Source organism: Lepisosteus oculatus, chromosome 1 (assembly GCF_040954835.1).
Source record: "Lepisosteus oculatus isolate fLepOcu1 chromosome 1, fLepOcu1.hap2, whole genome shotgun sequence".
Lineage (NCBI taxonomy): Eukaryota > Metazoa > Chordata > Actinopteri > Semionotiformes > Lepisosteidae > Lepisosteus > Lepisosteus oculatus.
In genome coordinates, this window is record NC_090696.1 from 19,843,415 (window position 1) to 19,862,055 (window position 18,641).

Genomic DNA, 18,641 nt, shown 5'->3' on the forward strand with positions numbered 1-18,641 from the left:
CCCTTATACACACACACACATTCTTAGCACAGTGGTGTATTTGGCCACCATCGGAAGAGTGTGTGTATGAGGCAGTAAAAGCATATTCACACGGAAATCGTAGCTCTCTGTACAGGAATGAGGGAAACCTGGGCCTGTAGCGCTGGAGCTGACCAGTAGCTCTCTGTACCGGAATGAGAGAAACCTGGGCCTGTAGCTCTGGAGCTGACCAGTAGCTCTCTGTACAGGAATGAGGGAAACCTGGGCCTGTAGCTCTGGAGCTGACCAGTAGCTCTCTGTACAGGAATGAGGGAAACCTGGGCCTGTAGCTCTGGAGCTGACCAGTAGCTCTCTGTACAGGAATGAGGGAAACCTGGGCCTGTAGCGCTGGAGCTGACCAGTAGCTCTCTGTACAGGAATGAGGGAAACCTGGGCCTGTAGCGCTGGAGCTGACCAGTAGCTCTCTGTACAGGAATGAGGGAAACCTGGGCCTGTAGCGCTGGAGCTGACCAGTAGCTCTCTGTACAGGAATGAGGGAAACCTGGGCCTGTAGCGCTGGAGCTGACCAGTAGCTCTCTGTACAGGAATCTGTACAGGAGTCCAGTGTTTGTGCTTACAGTACATAAATACAGCTGGGATATGAAAGAGTCTTAGCTGGCATGCGCCTAACATCATCAATCTTCGTGCTGGGAGAGGAAATTCACTGTTGTAAACATTGGATCTGGGAACAAAGACACACAAAGTGAAGTGGAATCTTGGCATAAAACAAAAAACCACGCCTTTGGTTTGCAAACGTATCGCGAACTGGGCCAAGGTTAATGGGCTGGTTTCAAAAAAGAAAACTCCACCCCAGACGGCCTGTAGTCCATACGATACAGTGGTCGGGATGAGGTCATGCATTGGACTCCCCCCCCCACCCCTTACGAGTCACATCAGGCCACTGCACTTATATCACCTCCTTAATTGCTTAATTGGAAATTGACAGCATCAATGCAAAGACGGCACTGCCAGCTGTCGGAGAGCGCCCTGCCGCAATGTGCAAGGAGTAGAAAAGGCAGCCTGCTGAGGAAACCTGCTGTAGGAGGACATATTTCCCCAGAGCATGACGCCTCACTGTGAAAAGCGAGTCACACGCATGCAGAATTCCCCCGGCCTTGTGAAGGCCGCAGCAAACGGATCACAACAGCTGTGAGTCATTCAAGGGGGATTCAAGCTTGGGCACACGAGAGGCCCAGCCTTGACCGTGTCCTCTGGCGCAGAGTGCCCCTGACTCGCCTTTGAACTGCCCGACTCACTTGTTTTGACGAGCACAGGAAATGCCCCATTGTCATTGGATGGGTGATCACTGAATGGGCCAATCGCGTGTTCTGAGGCGATAATCAGCCAATCAGATAGTGTGGAGGAGGGGTTTCCTGGTGTATAAAAGTCTTTCTGGCTGCCTTGTGCACACTCAGGTTTGGGCCCCACATGAAGGAGCCGAGGAAAGGCTGCGCCGTCTGTGGGGTTTGATATACCGCTGAAGAAGAAGTACGTACTGGTTTCCAGAATGCACTATAAAACGATGAAGTATTCAAATCCACTAACCAGTGACACAGACCCGCAGCTCACTGTTGTGCAATAACAGTTGTTGCCACGCCGCAGCTCCAGTGGGTGCCCACACAGCCAGGGTGCTACACCCTGATCCCAGGAAGAGCATCATACCCGATCACGCGCTACTGATCCCAACACTGGCCCAGGCCCAGGCCCAGCAGGTGAAACAGAAATCTTTTAAAGGGGCAATTGGGGCAATCATCAATTTCCCTTCGGGATCAATAAAGTCTTATCTATCTAGCTAATTGGCTACTCAGCTATTTAAGATCGTCAGAAGTGAAGAACGTGATGCCTGTGAGCGAGACGGGGCTGTTCGGACAGTCTGGCTCACCTGGTAGTTACTAGCAAAGTGAACCAAGGATCTGCTCTGCCCACAAGCTCTGCTGGTAGCTTGTTCCACACTCCTGTGAATCTTTGTGTAAAGAAGCACTTCCTGCTCTTAGCCTTATTTATCTTTACAAGAACAAATGTAGCAGGGTGCAGAAAAATGAGTAATAGCTGATGACATCAGGTTTTCTAGTTTTCTTTAACACCTTCAAAGACATCTAAAGAGAAAAAGCCTGTTGCTCAGATAAGCCTCCAAGTGGGGAGTTTTGCAGCTCTGCACCTGTCTGGTCAGCCATGAGTCACTCCTGCTAGGCTGAGCCAAGCACTCCTCTGTGCTCATCTTAATTCAACAAATCTCTTCATCATCCGATTCTCGTGTTTTTCTCTTAACACTTGAATAAACTGCAGGAGCTAAAAATACCAAGACAACCTCGCAGGGCTTGTGGGTGGCCAGACATTGCCGCTGCTGTAACCCCCCGATGGCTAGCCTCTCCAGATCTCCACTGGGGCGGCGCTAGCGTGCCGAACAAAGTCTTGTGGGATCCGATTCACTCTGGACTCGGCTGTTTGTCAACCCATTCACAGCCTCAGGTGGTTCTGATAACAGGGACTCTTGGACTGGGTATCCCGGCCTTTCATTGCAACCTGATCTCTTCAGTAGTTAATTGGATTGATGGGAAACTTCACTGCAATTATAGTCTTTTACAGCCCAGGACCGAAGCCTAAGGAGGACCTGAAGCAGAGCACTGATGTAATCCAACACCAGCAGTGTATGGCACCTCGAGCCTGTAAACTCATCCTGGGAAGATCTGGCTCATCTTGCACACCATTAACTTTTTAACCTTATCTGTACGGCAACACTAAAGCAGGTCACTGCTCGTCTCTACAACAGGAGTCTTCCCTGTGATTCCACACACTCACCTCAGTCTCAAGTCATCACCGTCCTTACAGAGTGTGCCCTAGAAAACAGGGTCTGGGCAGAGTGTGCCCTAGAAGACAGCATCTTGACACAGTGTGTCCTAGAAGACAGCATCTTGACACAGTGTGCCCTAGAAGACAGCATCTTAACACAGTGTGCCCTAGAAAACAGGGTCTGGGCAGAGTGTGCCCTAGAAGACAGCATCTTGACACAGTGTGCCCTAGAAGACAGCATCTTAACACAGTGTGCCCTAGAAGACACGGTCTGGGCAGAGTGTGTCCTAGAAGACAGCATCTTGACACAGTGTGCCCTAGAAGACACGGTCTGGGCAGAGTGTGTCCTAGAAGACAGCATCTTGACACAGTGTGCCCTAGAAGACAGCATCTTAACACAGTGTGCCCTAGAAAACAGGGTCTGGGCAGAGTGTGCCCTAGAAGACAACATCTTAACACAGTGTGCCCTAGAAGACAGCATCTTAACACAGTGTGCCCTAGAAAACAGGGTCTGGGCAGAGTGTGCCCTAGAAGACAGCATCTTGACACAGTGTGCCCTAGAAGACAGCATCTTAACACAGTGTGCCCTAGAAGACAGCACCCCGGCACAGTGTGCCCTAGAAGACAGCGTCTTAAAAGATGGTGCTCTAGAAGCTGGTGTCCTTACAGAGGATGTCCTAGAAGCTGGTGCCCTTACAGAGGGTGAATTAGAAGCTGGTGTTTTACAGAGGAAGTCCTAGAAGCTGGTGCCCTTACAGATAGTGCCCTAGACGCTGGTGCCCTTACAGAGGATGTCCTAGATGCTGGTGCCCTTACAGAGGATGTCCTAGATGCTGGTGTTTTACAGAGGATGTCCTAGATGCTGGTGCCCTTACAGATGGTGTCCTAGAAATTGGTGCTCTTACAGATGGTGCCCTAGAAGCTGGTGCCCTTACAGAGGATGTCCTAGAATCAGGTGCCCTTCAGAGGGTGAACTAGAAGCTTTTGACAGAGGAGGTGTTTGGTGCCCTGGGAGACGGTGTCTTTACACTTGAGGATGGTGCCCTAGTGGAACAGGTATTGCAGCCATAACATAAGGACAGAAGCCTGTGTCCTGCACCAAAGCCACTCTGTTAATGAGCTTCACCCTGAGCTGTGCCACCCCACTCCCGACCTGCGTTACTCCACCTGAAGACAGGAGCTAGGGCAGGAGCTGTCGTGGGTGTGTGAGCCAAAGGGTGAGACTGATTTTACAGAATCTTCTGCCCTCCCCAGTTTTAGCAGCACCAGATGCTGTGGAATGAAAGCGCCGTGTCAGCATGACTCTCAGAGCTGATCTGTCACAGCTCGCGAGGAAAGAACACCTGCAAGATCTCAAGCGGACAGAGATTTATTTAACAGTGCCTTGCAAGGGTCAAAACTAAGAAGCTGTCATTGCTCTTCATGCTAAAGGACCTCAAAGCACTTCACCAGTAGGAGGAGACCCACTTCCTCCCCCGCTGAAGAGCAGCCCCTCCTGGGAGACGCACAGCAGCCCCACTGCGGGCAGCTCAGGGCAGGAGAGAGACACTGCTGCCCCAGGGGCTGAAGGGGGAGCTGGAGGGAGGACAGACGCTCCTATTCTTCCGAACATTCCCTGGGATTTGTCATGATCAAGCAATCAGGTTTAACGCCTCATCCTAAGCGCCACGCCTCCTATATCCCAGTGTCCCCAGTGACGAAATCACAGTCCATTACAGCAGAGCGCACAGCTCCAAGTGCCGACAAACCACATGGAATAAGAGCTGCTCCTGTTCCCAGCTGGGAGCTAAGCGGTCACTGAGCTCTTTGACTCCAGGCAGCAGCTGTCCACGGGGTCCCTGAGCTCGTTCAATCCCATCGTGCTCTGCTGGGGGGCTCCAGAGTGCCCGCCCTGAAGCCGCAGATATCAGGAGGCCTCCGGGTGGCCCCCGTGGTTAGAAACGGCCTGCGCTCACAGGAAGGACTTCCTTGTAGATCAGGCGCCACTCATATTGACCCCATTCTGCTAAAACACCGGCAAGTGGTTTCCCTCTAATAAGGAGAAGATACCGGGGGTTAATTTGGTCGTATCCTTAGGCGCAGCTGTGATCATCCACCAGACACAGCCGTCTCCTGTCGGCACAGAGCCGCCAGGCTGTGCACCAATTAAGGAAGGGACTGTCTCTACCGTTTCTACACTGATTGCGAATGCCGCCTGTCACACTGCTGATAAAATAAACACTGCGGGCTGGCACTGCGCGGCACACAGCCGCTTGACTGGCGTCTGGCTCCACCCGCAGGGCTCTTCCCTGCTCTGCTGCCGCTCCCTGGAAACCTATTCCGCGTGCCGTCGGCGTGCACACACCCGCAGCAGACCAGGAGCAGGGCCCCGCCGCAACGCCCCCCTGCCCCACCATCCCCCCAACCCCGCCCAGCACACACCCTCAGTCACCACCCCGTTCTCAACTCCAGTCTGTCTTTAGGAAGGAAGGTAGGAATTCAGCAGGCAGGGTGTCTGCCCAGGCTTGCCACACAGCAAAGGGCACTTTGAGGGAGGGAGCTGGGGCTGGTATGGTGTGGGTATGGGACAGGTATGGCACTGGTATGGTGTGGGTATTGGACAGGTATGGCACTGGTATGGTGTGGGTATGGGGCAGGTACGGCACTGGTATGGTGTGGGTATGGGGCAGGTATGGCACTGGTATGGTGTGGGTATGGGGCAGGTATGGCACTGGTATGGTGTGGGTATGGGACAGGTATGGCACTGGTATGGTGTGGGTGTAGGACAGGTATGGCACTGGTATGGTGTGGGTATGGGGCAGGTATGGCACTGGTATGGTGTGGGTGTAGGACAGGTATGGCACTGGTATGGTGTGGGTATGGGACAGGTATGGCACTGGTATGGTGTGGGTGTAGGACAGGTATGGCACTGGTATGGTGTGGGTATGGGGCAGGTATGGCACTGGTATGGTGTGGGTATTGGACAGGTATGGCACTGGTATGGTGTGGGTATGGGGCAGGTATGGCACTGGTATGGTGTGGGTGTAGGACAGGTATGGCACTGGTATGGTGTGGGTATGGGACAGGTATGGCACTGGTATGGTGTGGGTATGGGACAGGTATGGCACTGGTATGGTGTGGGTATTGGACAGGTATGGCACTGGTATGGTGTGGGTATGGGGCAGGTACGGCACTGGTATGGTGTGGGTATGGGGCAGGTATGGCACTGGTATGGTGTGGGTATGGGGCAGGTATGGCACTGGTATGGTGTGGGTATGGGACAGGTATGGCACTGGTATGGTGTGGGTATGGGACAGGTATGGCACTGGTATGGTGTGGGTGTAGGACAGGTATGGCACTGGTATGGTGTGGGTATGGGACAGGTATGGCACTGGTATGGTGTGGGTGTAGGACAGGTATGGCACTGGTATGGTGTGGGTATGGGGCAGGTATGGCACTGGTATGGTGTGGGTATTGGACAGGTATGGCACTGGTATGGTGTGGGTATGGGGCAGGTATGGCACTGGTATGGTGTGGGTGTAGGACAGGTATGGCACTGGTATGGTGTGGGTGTAGGACAGGTATGGCACTGGTATGGTGTGGGTGTAGGACAGGTATGGCACTGGTATGGTGTGGGTATGGGACAGGTATGGCACTGGTATGGTGTGGGTGTAGGACAGGTATGGCACTGGTATGGTGTGGGTATTGGACAGGTATAGCACTGGTATGGTGTGGGTATGGGGCAGGTACGGCACTGGTATGGTGTGGGTATGGGGCAGGTATGGCACTGGTATGGTGTGGGTATTGGACAGGTATGGCACTGGTATGGTGTGGGTATGGGACAGGTATGGCACTGGTATGGTGTGGGTATGGGACAGGTATGGCACTGGTATGGTGTGGGTATGGGACAGGTATGGCACTGGTATGGTGTGGGTATGGGGCAGGTATGGCACTGGTATGGTGTGGGTGTAGGACAGGTATGGCACTGGTATGGTGTGGGTGTAGGACAGGTATGGCACTGGTATGGTGTGGGTGTAGGACAGGTATGGCACTGGTATGGTGTGGGTATGGGACAGGTATGGCACTGGTATGGTGTGGGTGTAGGACAGGTATGGCACTGGTATGGTGTGGGTATGGGGCAGGTATGGCACTGGTATGGTGTGGGTGTAGGACAGGTATGGCACTGGTATGGTGTGGGTATGGGGCAGGTATGGCACTGGTATGGTGTGGGTGTAGGACAGGTATGGCACTGGTATGGTGTGGGTATGGGACAGGTATGGCACTGGTATGGTGTGGGTGTAGGACAGGTATGGCACTGGTATGGTGTGGGTATGGGGCAGGTATGGCACTGGTATGGTGTGGGTGTAGGACAGGTATGGCACTGGTGTGTGTGTGTGTGGGGCAGGTATAGCATTGGTATGGTGTGGGTATGGGACAGGTATGGCACTGGTATGGTGTGGGTATTGGACAGGTATGGCACTGGTATGGTGTGGGTGTAGGACAGGTATGGCACTGGTATGGTGTGGGTATGGGGCAGGTATGGCACTGGTATGGTGTGGGTGTAGGACAGGTATGGCACTGGTGTGTGTGTGTGTGGGGCAGGTATAGCATTGGTATGGTGTGGGTATGGGACAGGTATGGCACTGGTATGGTGTGGGTATGGGACAGGTATGGCACTGGTGTGTGTGTGTGAGGCAGGTATAGCACTTGTATGGTGTGGGTGTGGGGCAGGTATGGCACAGACATGAGGCAGGCGTGGCACAGCCCTGTGCGAGATCGCCAACCTTGCACCTCTCGCCTGCTGCCTCACTGAATTGAAGCACAGTGCTTGGATCATGGTAATAAAGCAACTCATCTGGTCTAGACAACATTTTCATTTGGTGCCTCAGCTTCACAGCCAGTAACAATATCAGCCAGCTGTGATGCAGCTGCTTCAATCCAGCCAATTCCAGAATAAGGAGGAGAACGCAGAAGAGTCACAGACCAGAGCAGGCCATACGGCACACATGCCCCTTTTGGAATTAGATTGGTAATTAATCCAGGGATGTAATCCTGCGATTTCTTGAAGGAAGCCTGGGTATCGACTTCAACAATATGGCTGAGTAGCTTTCTCCACCTTCCTTCAAAGTAATGCCTCCTATTCTTGGTTTTAAATGCATTTCTCCATAGTTTCAAGTTGCGTCTTCTGTTTTGTGTTTCACTGTCTGAATAAGCCCACTCAGCTGCCTCGGTCAGTATCTTTGAGGGTTTCCAATACTTGACTTGAATCAGGTCCCCTCATAGTCCTCTGTGTTCAAGACTAAAGAACTACATCAGCATGTCAGTGTGGTACACTCTCTTCAGACTGAAGAGAATCAGTTCCTTCCGCCGGTCAGTGTGGGACACTCCCTTCAGACTAAAGAGACTCAGTTCCCTCAGCCTGTCAGTGTGGGACACTCCCTTCAGACTAAAGAGACTCAGATCCCTCTGCCTGTCAGTGTGGGACACTCCCTTCAGACTGAAAAGACTCAGTTCCCTCAGCCTGTCAGTGTGGGACACTCCCTTCAGACTAAAGAGACTCAGTTTCTTCAGCCTGTCAGTGTGGGACACTCCCTTCAGACTAAAGAGACTCAGTTCCTTCCGCCGGTCAGTGCGGGACACTCCCTTCAGACTAAAGAGACTCAGTTCCTCCAGCCTGTCAGTGTGGGACACTCCCTTCAGACTAAAGAGACTCAGTTCCTTCCGCCGGTCAGTGTGGAACACTCCCTTCAGACTAAAGAGACTCAGTTCCTCCAGCCTGTCAGTGTGGGACATTCCCTTCAGACTGAAAAGACTCAGTTCCCTCAGCCTGTCAGTGTGGGACACTCCCTTCAGACTAAAGAGACTCAGTTCCTCCAGCCTGTCAGTGTGGGACACTCCCTTCAGACTAAAGAGACTCAGTTCCTTCCGTCTCTCAGTGCGGGACACTCCCTTCAGACTAAAGAGACTCAGTTCCTTCAGCCTGTCAGTGTAGGACACTCCCTTCAGACTAAAGAGACTCAGTTCCTTCTGCCAGTCAGTGTGGGACACTCCCTTCAGACTGAAAAGACTCAGTTCCCTCAGCCTGTCAGTGTGGGACACTCCCTTCAGACTAAAGAGACTCAGTTCCCTCAGCCTGTCAGTGTGGGACACTCCCTTCAGACTAAAGAGACTCAGTTTCTCCAGCCTGTCAGTGTGGGACACTCCCTTCAGACTAAAGAGACTCAGTTCCTCCAGCCTGTCAGTGTGGGACACTCCCTTCAGACTGAAAAGACTCAGTTCCTCCAGCCTGTCAGTGTGGGACACTCCCTTCAGACTAAAGAGACTCAGTTCCTTCCGCCGGTCAGTGTGGGACACTCCCTTCAGACTAAAGAGACTCAGTTCCATCTGCCTGTCAGTGTGGGACACTCCCTTCAGACTGAAAAGACTCAGTTCCCTCAGCCTGTCAGTGTGGGACACTCCCTTCAGACTAAAGAGACTCAGTTCCTCCAGCCTGTCAGTGTGGGACACTCCCTTCAGACTAAAGAGACTCAGTTCCTTCCATCTCTCAGTGCGGGACACTCCCTTCAGACTAAAGAGACTCAGTTCCTTCAGCCTGTCAGTGTAGGACACTCCCTTCAGACTAAAGAGACTCAGTTCCTCCAGCCTGTCAGTGTGGGACACTCCCTTCAGACTAAAGAGACTCAGTTCCTTCCGCCGGTCAGTGTGGGACACTCCCTTCAGACTAAAGAGACTCAGTTCCATCTGGCTGTCAGTGTGGGACACTCCCTTCAGACTAAAGAGACTCAGTTTCTCCAGCCTGTCAGTGTGGGACACTCCCTTCAGACTGAAAAGACTCAGTTCCCTCAGCCTGTCAGTGTGGGACACTCCCTTCAGACTAAAGAGACTCAGTTTCTTCAGCCTGTCAGTGTGGGACACTCCCTTCAGACTAAAGAGACTCAGTTCCTTCCGCCGGTCAGTGCGGGACACTCCCTTCAGACTAAAGAGACTCAGTTCCTCCAGCCTGTCAGTGTGGGACACTCCCTTCAGACTAAAGAGACTCAGTTCCTTCCGCCGGTCAGTGTGGAACACTCCCTTCAGACTAAAGAGACTCAGTTCCTCCAGCCTGTCAGTGTGGGACATTCCCTTCAGACTGAAAAGACTCAGTTCCCTCAGCCTGTCAGTGTGGGACACTCCCTTCAGACTAAAGAGACTCAGTTCCTCCAGCCTGTCAGTGTGGGACACTCCCTTCAGACTAAAGAGACTCAGTTCCTTCCGTCTCTCAGTGCGGGACACTCCCTTCAGACTAAAGAGACTCAGTTCCTTCAGCCTGTCAGTGTAGGACACTCCCTTCAGACTAAAGAGACTCAGTTCCTTCTGCCAGTCAGTGTGGGACACTCCCTTCAGACTGAAAAGACTCAGTTCCCTCAGCCTGTCAGTGTGGGACACTCCCTTCAGACTAAAGAGACTCAGTTCCCTCAGCCTGTCAGTGTGGGACACTCCCTTCAGACTAAAGAGACTCAGTTTCTCCAGCCTGTCAGTGTGGGACACTCCCTTCAGACTAAAGAGACTCAGTTCCTCCAGCCTGTCAGTGTGGGACACTCCCTTCAGACTGAAAAGACTCAGTTCCTCCAGCCTGTCAGTGTGGGACACTCCCTTCAGACTAAAGAGACTCAGTTCCTTCCGCCGGTCAGTGTGGGACACTCCCTTCAGACTAAAGAGACTCAGTTCCATCTGCCTGTCAGTGTGGGACACTCCCTTCAGACTGAAAAGACTCAGTTCCCTCAGCCTGTCAGTGTGGGACACTCCCTTCAGACTAAAGAGACTCAGTTCCTCCAGCCTGTCAGTGTGGGACACTCCCTTCAGACTAAAGAGACTCAGTTCCATCTGGCTGTCAGTGTGGGACACTCCCTTCAGACTAAAGAGACTCAGTTTCTCCAGCCTGTCAGTGTGGGACACTCCCTTCAGACTGAAAAGACTCAGTTCCCTCAGCCTGTCAGTGTGGGACACTCCCTTCAGACTAAAGAGACTCAGTTTCTTCAGCCTGTCAGTGTGGGACACTCCCTTCAGACTAAAGAGACTCAGTTCCTCCAGCCTGTCAGTGTGGGACACTCCCTTCAGACTAAAGAGACTCAGTTCCTTCCATCTCTCAGTGCGGGACACTCCCTTCAGACTAAAGAGACTCAGTTCCTTCAGCCTGTCAGTGTAGGACACTCCCTTCAGACTAAAGAGACTCAGTTCCTCCAGCCTGTCAGTGTGGGACACTCCCTTCAGACTAAAGAGACTCAGTTCCCTCTGCCTGTCAGTGTGGGACACTCCCTTCAGACTGAAAAGACTCAGTTCCCTCAGCCTGTCAGTGTGGGACACTCCCTTCAGACTAAAGAGACTCAGTTTCTCCAGCCTGTCAGTGTGGGACACTCCCTTCAGACTAAAGAGACTCAGTTCCTCCAGCCTGTCAGTGTGGGACACTCCCTTCAGACTAAAGAGACTCAGTTCCATCTGCCTGTCAGTGTGGGACACTCCCTTCAGACTGAAAAGACTCAGTTTCCTCAGCCTGTCAGTGTGGGACACTCCCTTCAGACTAAAGAGACTCAGTTCCTTCCGTCTCTCAGTGCGGGACACTCCCTTCAGACTAAAGAGACTCAGTTCCTTCAGCCTGTCAGCGTAGGACACTCCCTTCAGACTAAAGAGACTCAGTTCCTCCGACCTGTCAGTGTGGGACACTCCCTTCAGAATAAAGAGACTCAGTTCCTTCCGCCGGTCAGTGTGGGACACTCCCTTCAGACTAAAGAGACTCAGTTCCATCTGCCTGTCAGTGTGGGACACTCCCTTCAGACTGAAAAGACTCAGTTCCCTCAGCCTGTCAGTGTGGGACACTCCCTTCAGACTAAAGAGACTCAGTTCCCAGAGCGCCCACACCACTGCAATAAGGACCTTGCACAGGGAGAGCTCAGGCCATTGTGGTGAAGTAAAGATCAACAAATCCGCCCTGGTTTATCGCTCTCCAAACAGAATTGAGAGCAGCCCACCAGACTGCAGGAGACCGACCCGGCTCAGGCCTGTGGGCAGGGGTTCAAAAAAAGCTTTTCTCTGCAGGACCCCCAGAATCTATCAGGAGGGGCACCGATTTCACTGGTGCACAGGGGACAAGTCAGGGAGAGGACAGTCTATAAGAACAGCCGAGTAGCAGATTCTGCGCACATATGACACAGCTGGCGGCGCTGCCCCCTCAGCACGCTGGAGCACACGCACTGTCACGACAGCTTTCACAGGAGCCGGGTCAAAGTCTGTGCAAGCGCAGCTCTGTTTGTTTTCCTGAACACGTGGGAGTGCTGCAGGTGTGAGTCTTTGTGTTTATACCCTATAGACACACTGACTCTCCAGGACTGGTCACCCTATAAACACACTGACCCCCCCAGGACCAGGACTGGACACCCTGCAGACACACTGACCCCCCCAGGACCAGGACTGGACACCCTGCAGACACACTGCCCCCCCCCCAGGACAGGGACTGGTCACTCTGCAGACACACTGACCCCCCAGGACCAGGACTGGACCCCCTGCAGACACACTGACCCCCCAGGACCAGGACTGGACACCCTGCAGACACACTGACCCCTCCAGGACCAGGACTGGACACCCTGCAGACACACTGACCCCTCCAGGACCAGGACTGGACACCCTGCAGACACGCTGACCCCCCAGGACCAGGACTGGACACCCTGCAGACACACTGCCCCCCCCCAGGACAGGGACTGGTCACTCTGCAGACACACTGACCCCCCCAGACCAGGACTGGACCCCCTGCAGACACACTGACCCCCCAGGACCAGGACTGGACCCCCTGCAGACACACTGACCCCTCCAGGACCAGGACTGGACACCCTGCAGACACGCTGACCCCCCAGGACCAGGACTGGACACCCTGCAGACACGCTGACCCCCCCCAGGACCAGGACTGGACACCCTGCAGACACGCTGACCCCCCAGGACCAGGACTGGACACCCTGCAGACACGCTGACCCCCCAGGACCAGGACTGGACACCCTGCAGACACACTGCCCCCTCCAGGACCAGGATTGGACACCCTGACCATCCTCTTGACTGGACATTCCGGAAGACACCTAAGAAATCACTGTAAACCTCCTGTCAGCGTCACTTGGGTGACGTTCCTGTTCGATGAGTCAAAAGCTTTCTGAGGTTTTTAGCTAAAGATGGCACGGCCTGCCCGAACCTGCAGCATTCCTGCGTTTCCCACACTCCTTGTGCAGCGAGTCGGGTCTAACCATGTTTTCCAACACACCCACACCCAAAATTTCCAATTATCACCATCAGATTGCAATATTCATCTTCACGAAGAAGCTATACTGATAATGCCACTGAGCTGGACCTGGACACAGCTCCCTCTCAGGTCCTCCTTATCCACAAACTGCTTTCACTCAGTGGACTGTAACGACGCACTCCTAGTGTTCCATAGTTCTGCACCGCGGAGGTCCTGCTTACAATCCAGAAGTATGAAGTCTCCTTATTACTTATTAATGAGGACTGACTGACTGGTTTGCTGGCTGGCTGGCTGGTCGGTCAGTTGGTTGGTCAATCAATCAATCGATCGATCTTTCCAGCACTGCCTTGTGTTCTGAGTTTGCTATCTCATGTGAGACACTACACCATGCTGGATATAACCCAAGCCTTCCCTGTTGTACCCGACACAGTGAACTAGCACTTCCAACCCAGGCCAGGCATGTGTCCACCCAGTTGGACATCAGTGCCCAGTCCGGAAAGCCCACCTTAGGGACGTCTCTCTTGGTGCCCAGAGGAAAGGCAGACCATCGGTCTTCAGACTCCAGAGGGGTCTTACCTTCCTCTGCAGGAGTATGTTTTTTTTCTTCCTCTTTGTTCAGAGAACATTCTTAAGAACAGAAGCCTGGTTTCAAATGAGAGGACCCATTCTGCCCATCTGGCTCATTTGGTAGTTAGTAGTTAACTGATCCCAGGACCTCATCCAGCTGTTTCAACTTCACGGCTGGGTCGTTTGTTCCATACCACCACAACCCTTTGCGTAAAGTACCGCCCTGTTCTAACTGGAGGATCTCTTACACCCATTGTCTGAAAGATGCCAGGATATCAGCTTCAACAATGTAACAGGGCAGCTTGTTCCACACTCCCACCACTCTTTGGGTAAAGAAGTGCCTCCTGTTGTCGGTTTTAAAGGCACTTCCGCCTACAACCTACTGTACGCGTGACCTCTAACCTGTGTTTTACTGTTCAATTCACTGGTTTTACTCTTACTTATTGTAAGAATAAATAATCTTACTTATCCTACTTATAAGACTAAATAATTTACTTATTTTAAAAATAAATAATAAAAAATCTTGGCATTTGAATTCTGTTTTTTACTTCATCTTACACCACCGGATACATGATCTACCCCGGGGCTGTCAAACTCAGTTCTAGCACCTTCTGGTTTTTAGTCCAACCTTAGTAGTCAATTAAGTCAATTAAACATTTAACCTAAGCAGTGTCTAAATTAGACATGCACAGGATCTTTCTAAAGGTCTTCTATGGTTTCTTGGTGAAAAAACGCACTTCAGTAAAAGTACAGGTCCCTGTGAAAGCCCTTTAAGACTGAATAGAAAAAGTTATAATCCTGCTCTGCCGGGACGCCAGTCCATTGCAGGGCACACACAGGCAGACAGTCGAACCCCTGGCTTCTCTCAGGAAGCAGCTGGATGAGATCCTGAAGCGGCTTCCTCCTGTCTGCGACTGCTCCCGAGTTCTCACCCACACGCTGGGGCAGAAGTCCCCCTGGCTCTAGACACAGGCCCCCTTCCTCCCATAAGTACTGATCGCATACGTGCGACCACACAAGAGCTGATAGCTCAGCTGGGCAGCTGCGTCAGCACGCGCAGGCTGCAAAGGAACAAGTCGTAGGTCTGCTCCACGCTGAAAAGAGAGGAAAGAAAACACAACGTTTCGGCCGTGGAGCCTTCTTCAGGTGTGAGAAAGACAGGGCAGTAAGAACTCGGTGAACAATTTCGTTTTCCGAAAGCTGCTTTGGTCATTTTCCCTCGGGATCTCGCGCTGCTTGGAAAGAAAGAAATTAATCTGGACGAGATCCTCAGATTAATTGACAGCTAATTACCAAACGGGCTGGCTGGGCTGAACAGCCTCCCTTCATCTGTGGCCTTTCCTATGTTGTTAACTTTTGAGCTGTGAACAATTCCCAATTAAGACCACTCTTGCTTCAATTAAGGGGCCCAATTCAGCACGTGCTGTAGGAGCTCAGAACTCAGCCTGGTGGGAAGAATCATTAAGAAAACAACCCAGGCTGGAAAGTCCCAAATTTCCAGGGAGCTCATAACGAAAGTCCGGGAGGAAGACGCTGTCCCGTGCCCCGGCGAGCACCTGCTCGCTGGAGTAGAAACATGGAGTATCCCTCCATCCCAGCACTCTCCCCTCTGCAGACCCTTCCTGCCCGCCCCAGCCAGAGCGGAGGCCTGGCTCAGGCTCGTGGTAGGAGGGGGGGGGGGGCAGACAGGGCGCAAGGTGCTGCACGCCTGCATCCAGATGGCCAGCCTGTCGCCCCTCATGGGGGGGCACAAGCAGAGGCTGCATGTAAGTGCACTTAAAAACCAAGAACGGGAGGCATGGTATATACACAAAGGGTGGTGGGAGGGTGGAACGCTCCCTCTCTCATGACTGTGGTAGCCGTCATGTTGTTGAAGCCGGTAACCTGGCTCCTTTAATGTCTTGACAACTGGATGAGCTCCTCCGATCAGGACAGATGCTACTTTACACAAAGGGTGGCAGAAGAGGGCAACAAGCTGCCCAGCCATGCGGTCAAAACGGATACCTTGGCTTCCTTCAAGGAACAGCTGGATGAGATCCTGGGGTCTTTCAGCGAGCGACAACCAAACGAGCCAGATGGTCCGTTTCGCCTCCTCTTGTCCGTGACCTTTCCTGTGTTAGGATGGGCAGCTCCTGACCTCACAGGCTGGAATAGGTGCGTGCATGTGTGTGTGTTGAGAAGGGGGATTATTTATTCCACATCTCCACACAGTCCCTCTCTGACTGCAACAGCACCTCCAAGCCTCCGCGATCCACACCAGCAGGCAGACAGCTCACACGTTTATAAAGAGAGCCCCCCACACACACACCAAGAACCAGCAGTATGGCAGACCCAGGCACGGGGCACACTGGCAGACCAGGGCAGGGTTCTGTTGTGTCTGCGTGAGCATGCCGCAACACACACTGTATGAAGGCGTGTGTGTGTGTGTGTGAGGATCTCTCACTCTCAAGCAGAGTCATCTAAACTGTTCTTCATAGCCACAGCGCCCAGAGCGAAATGATCTCGGTTGTTATTTGTACAGGTGACACAACATGTCCGGGGGGAGTCCTCTGTTCTGGCGGGGTCACTGTAACCCTTCGGCGACAGCCTGACATAACTCCCCGAGCGGCTAGATTCGTCACTACAATCTGTCTCCGCCGAGCGAGTTGGCAGCGATTAGCAGGGGACAGAGCCTGGCACTGTGACCCTCCAACCCGTGTGCGCGCCGACGCCAGCTTCCGAGCACCTCGTGCCCGTCAGCCCATATACCCGCTCGGACAACAGGTCCAGAACAGACCCGGGACAGGGCGGGCGGCTCGCCTTCGGACCGCACTTCGCGGGGCGCGACGGTCACCCTGCCGTTGAAACGGCATCACGAGTTTCTGCAACGTCGCTGTAATCGACTCGCGTCCCTCCAGAACAGCGTCCATGTCCGGCGCTACGGTTTCTCTGGGGTTGTCGAAGCCGCAGCGTAGAGAACCACACGCCCGGCGGTTAGTCAGTCACCCCGGGGGTGAGTCCCCGGGCTCTGCTGGTAAACAAGAGCAAGGGGAAGTGTAAGCACCCCCCCCCCCAGTGTCCCGCTCCGGGGAAAAACGTCCACCTTCGGCGGAACTGGAGGAGCACGCCGCGGCGCTCGTGCCTCCAGGCTCGTGCCCCCGCCCTTCCAGCTGCTGGCGTTCGGTCTTTACAAACACCCCCCCTTCTCTGGAGCCCCCAATTCCAGCTGCTTCCTGTGAGCGTTGACCCCCTTTAATAAAAAAAAAAAACACCCCTCTCTGTGAGGGCTGTGGTAGAACTTTTTGGAACTCGCACGAACACGCACACAAAAAAAAACTATTAAAAAACAGACAGAGGTGGATCTGTTCCTTACCTTTTTGTGTCGCCAGAAGGGAAAATAAACGCCTTCCTCGTTTAAGTCCTTAGCATCTGAAAATCGTTTCTCAAGACGGGCTTCGGCCTTCGGTTTGCTCCTTCTGTCCTTCCCTCCGTCTCTCTCTCTCTCGGTCTGTCTTTCTCGCTCGCCCTCGGAGCAGTAACTTCGGTATCTACCCTCAAGCTCCTTCCGTGTGAAGTAAGAGTTTCATGACTTTTCCCCGCACGGTACCGGAAAGCGAGCCCGACTCGGCTGTTACTCCCCAACGTCTCAGCCAGCGGGTACCGTCAGACGAACCACGCACAGCGGGCTCGAACCTCAGCGCCTCTCCCGAATTGGGACTTGCACAACTCGAAATGACAAGACTCTCTCTCGCTCTCTCGTCTTCTCTCTCTCTCTGAGGGACATAAACACATTTCCTGTGTTTTCTCTCGATTGCGTTTTCTTTCTGATTGGATGGAAGGCGCAGCTGAGACCTGCTGAGGACTTTCTGTTCAGACCGAAGTGAAAGCGAGCAGAGGAGGCGACCGAATCCGGACACGGGGATCGGATTTTGTCTCTGTTCTGGTGTCGCGAAGTCTTCTGTCACTGGAGGGGGGAACTGTGACGTTAGGAAGATTAAAATTATTTTCTTCTTCTTCTTTCGGATACAAGTGGAGCCCTCGAGCTTGTCAGACCTGTTTTCGAACTCCCCACCCCCTCGCCTGTTGGTTATATTAGATAATGAATGCAGAACCAACTCGGGCGTTGAACGGGGAGATAGATTTCCTCTAGGGATCCATACCGGCAGACTGGAACCCTTTTACAACAGGAGTCCCCAGTCCTGGTCCTGGGGGGTCAGTGTGTCCGCAGGGTGTCCTGTCCTGGGGGGTCAGCGTGTCTGCAAGGTGTCCAGTCCTGGGGGGTCAGTGTGTCCACAGGGTGTCCAGTCCTGTTCCTGGGGGGGTCAGTGTGTCTGGAAGATGTCCAGTCCTGGTCCTGGGGGGTCAGTGTGGAAGATGTCCAGGTCTCTTCAGAGCAGTGGCACAGTGGCAGCACCTGAAGAGCTGGGAGAAGCTGTTCAGCTGGCCCAGACGAGCTGAGCCAGAGCCAGAACCAGTAGACACACTGACCCCCCTCAGGACCAGGATTGGGGATCCCTGCTTTACACGACTAGGGGTTTGACCCGCCCAAAACCGGGAATCTGGGGTCCCACACGCCAGCGAGGGATTGGCGTCTGTGCCACCGGCGTGTGGAACTGGAGCGAACCGGTTGAGTCCCGGGGAGGGGTGTGATGGACCCCGCACGCCAGCAGGCGGAGCCACACTCGGGGGGGCCAGTACGGACCAGCTCCTGCGATCTCCTGTGCGCCGGCACATTGGCACCACACAGTAAACACTGGCACAGGCCGCCAGGGCACACTAATCCTCCCTTTATGATCCGTCATAAACGGGATCGCCGGGACCCCGCCCAGGCTCAGGAGGACTGAAATGCCCCGACGTGTTTGCGGAGCACTGAGTCACACTGGGGCAGCCGCGCAGCTGGAGGAGGACGGCAGGGGACACAGAAGGACAGTGCGACGGAGGACGAGGCTGCCACCCTCGGATCTCCAGATCCCTGTTATAAACACCATGATAACCGTCCAGCCTGCAGCTCCCATGTGTCCACACCACGGCGGAGGATAATGCAAAAACA

General features: G+C 53.5%; 1 protein-coding gene across 1 annotated transcript in view; it reads right to left on the reverse strand.

The window, feature by feature from the left end:
- stat6 (signal transducer and activator of transcription 6, interleukin-4 induced) overlaps positions 1 to 17,621 on the reverse strand; it is a 43,615-nt gene extending 25,994 nt beyond the window's left edge. The window contains exon 1 of the mRNA XM_069187056.1: positions 16,965 to 17,621. The gene's annotated coding sequence lies outside the window, so the exon portion shown is untranslated. The remainder of the gene's footprint in view (positions 1 to 16,964) is intronic.
- Positions 17,622 to 18,641: the final 1,020 nt, after the last annotated feature.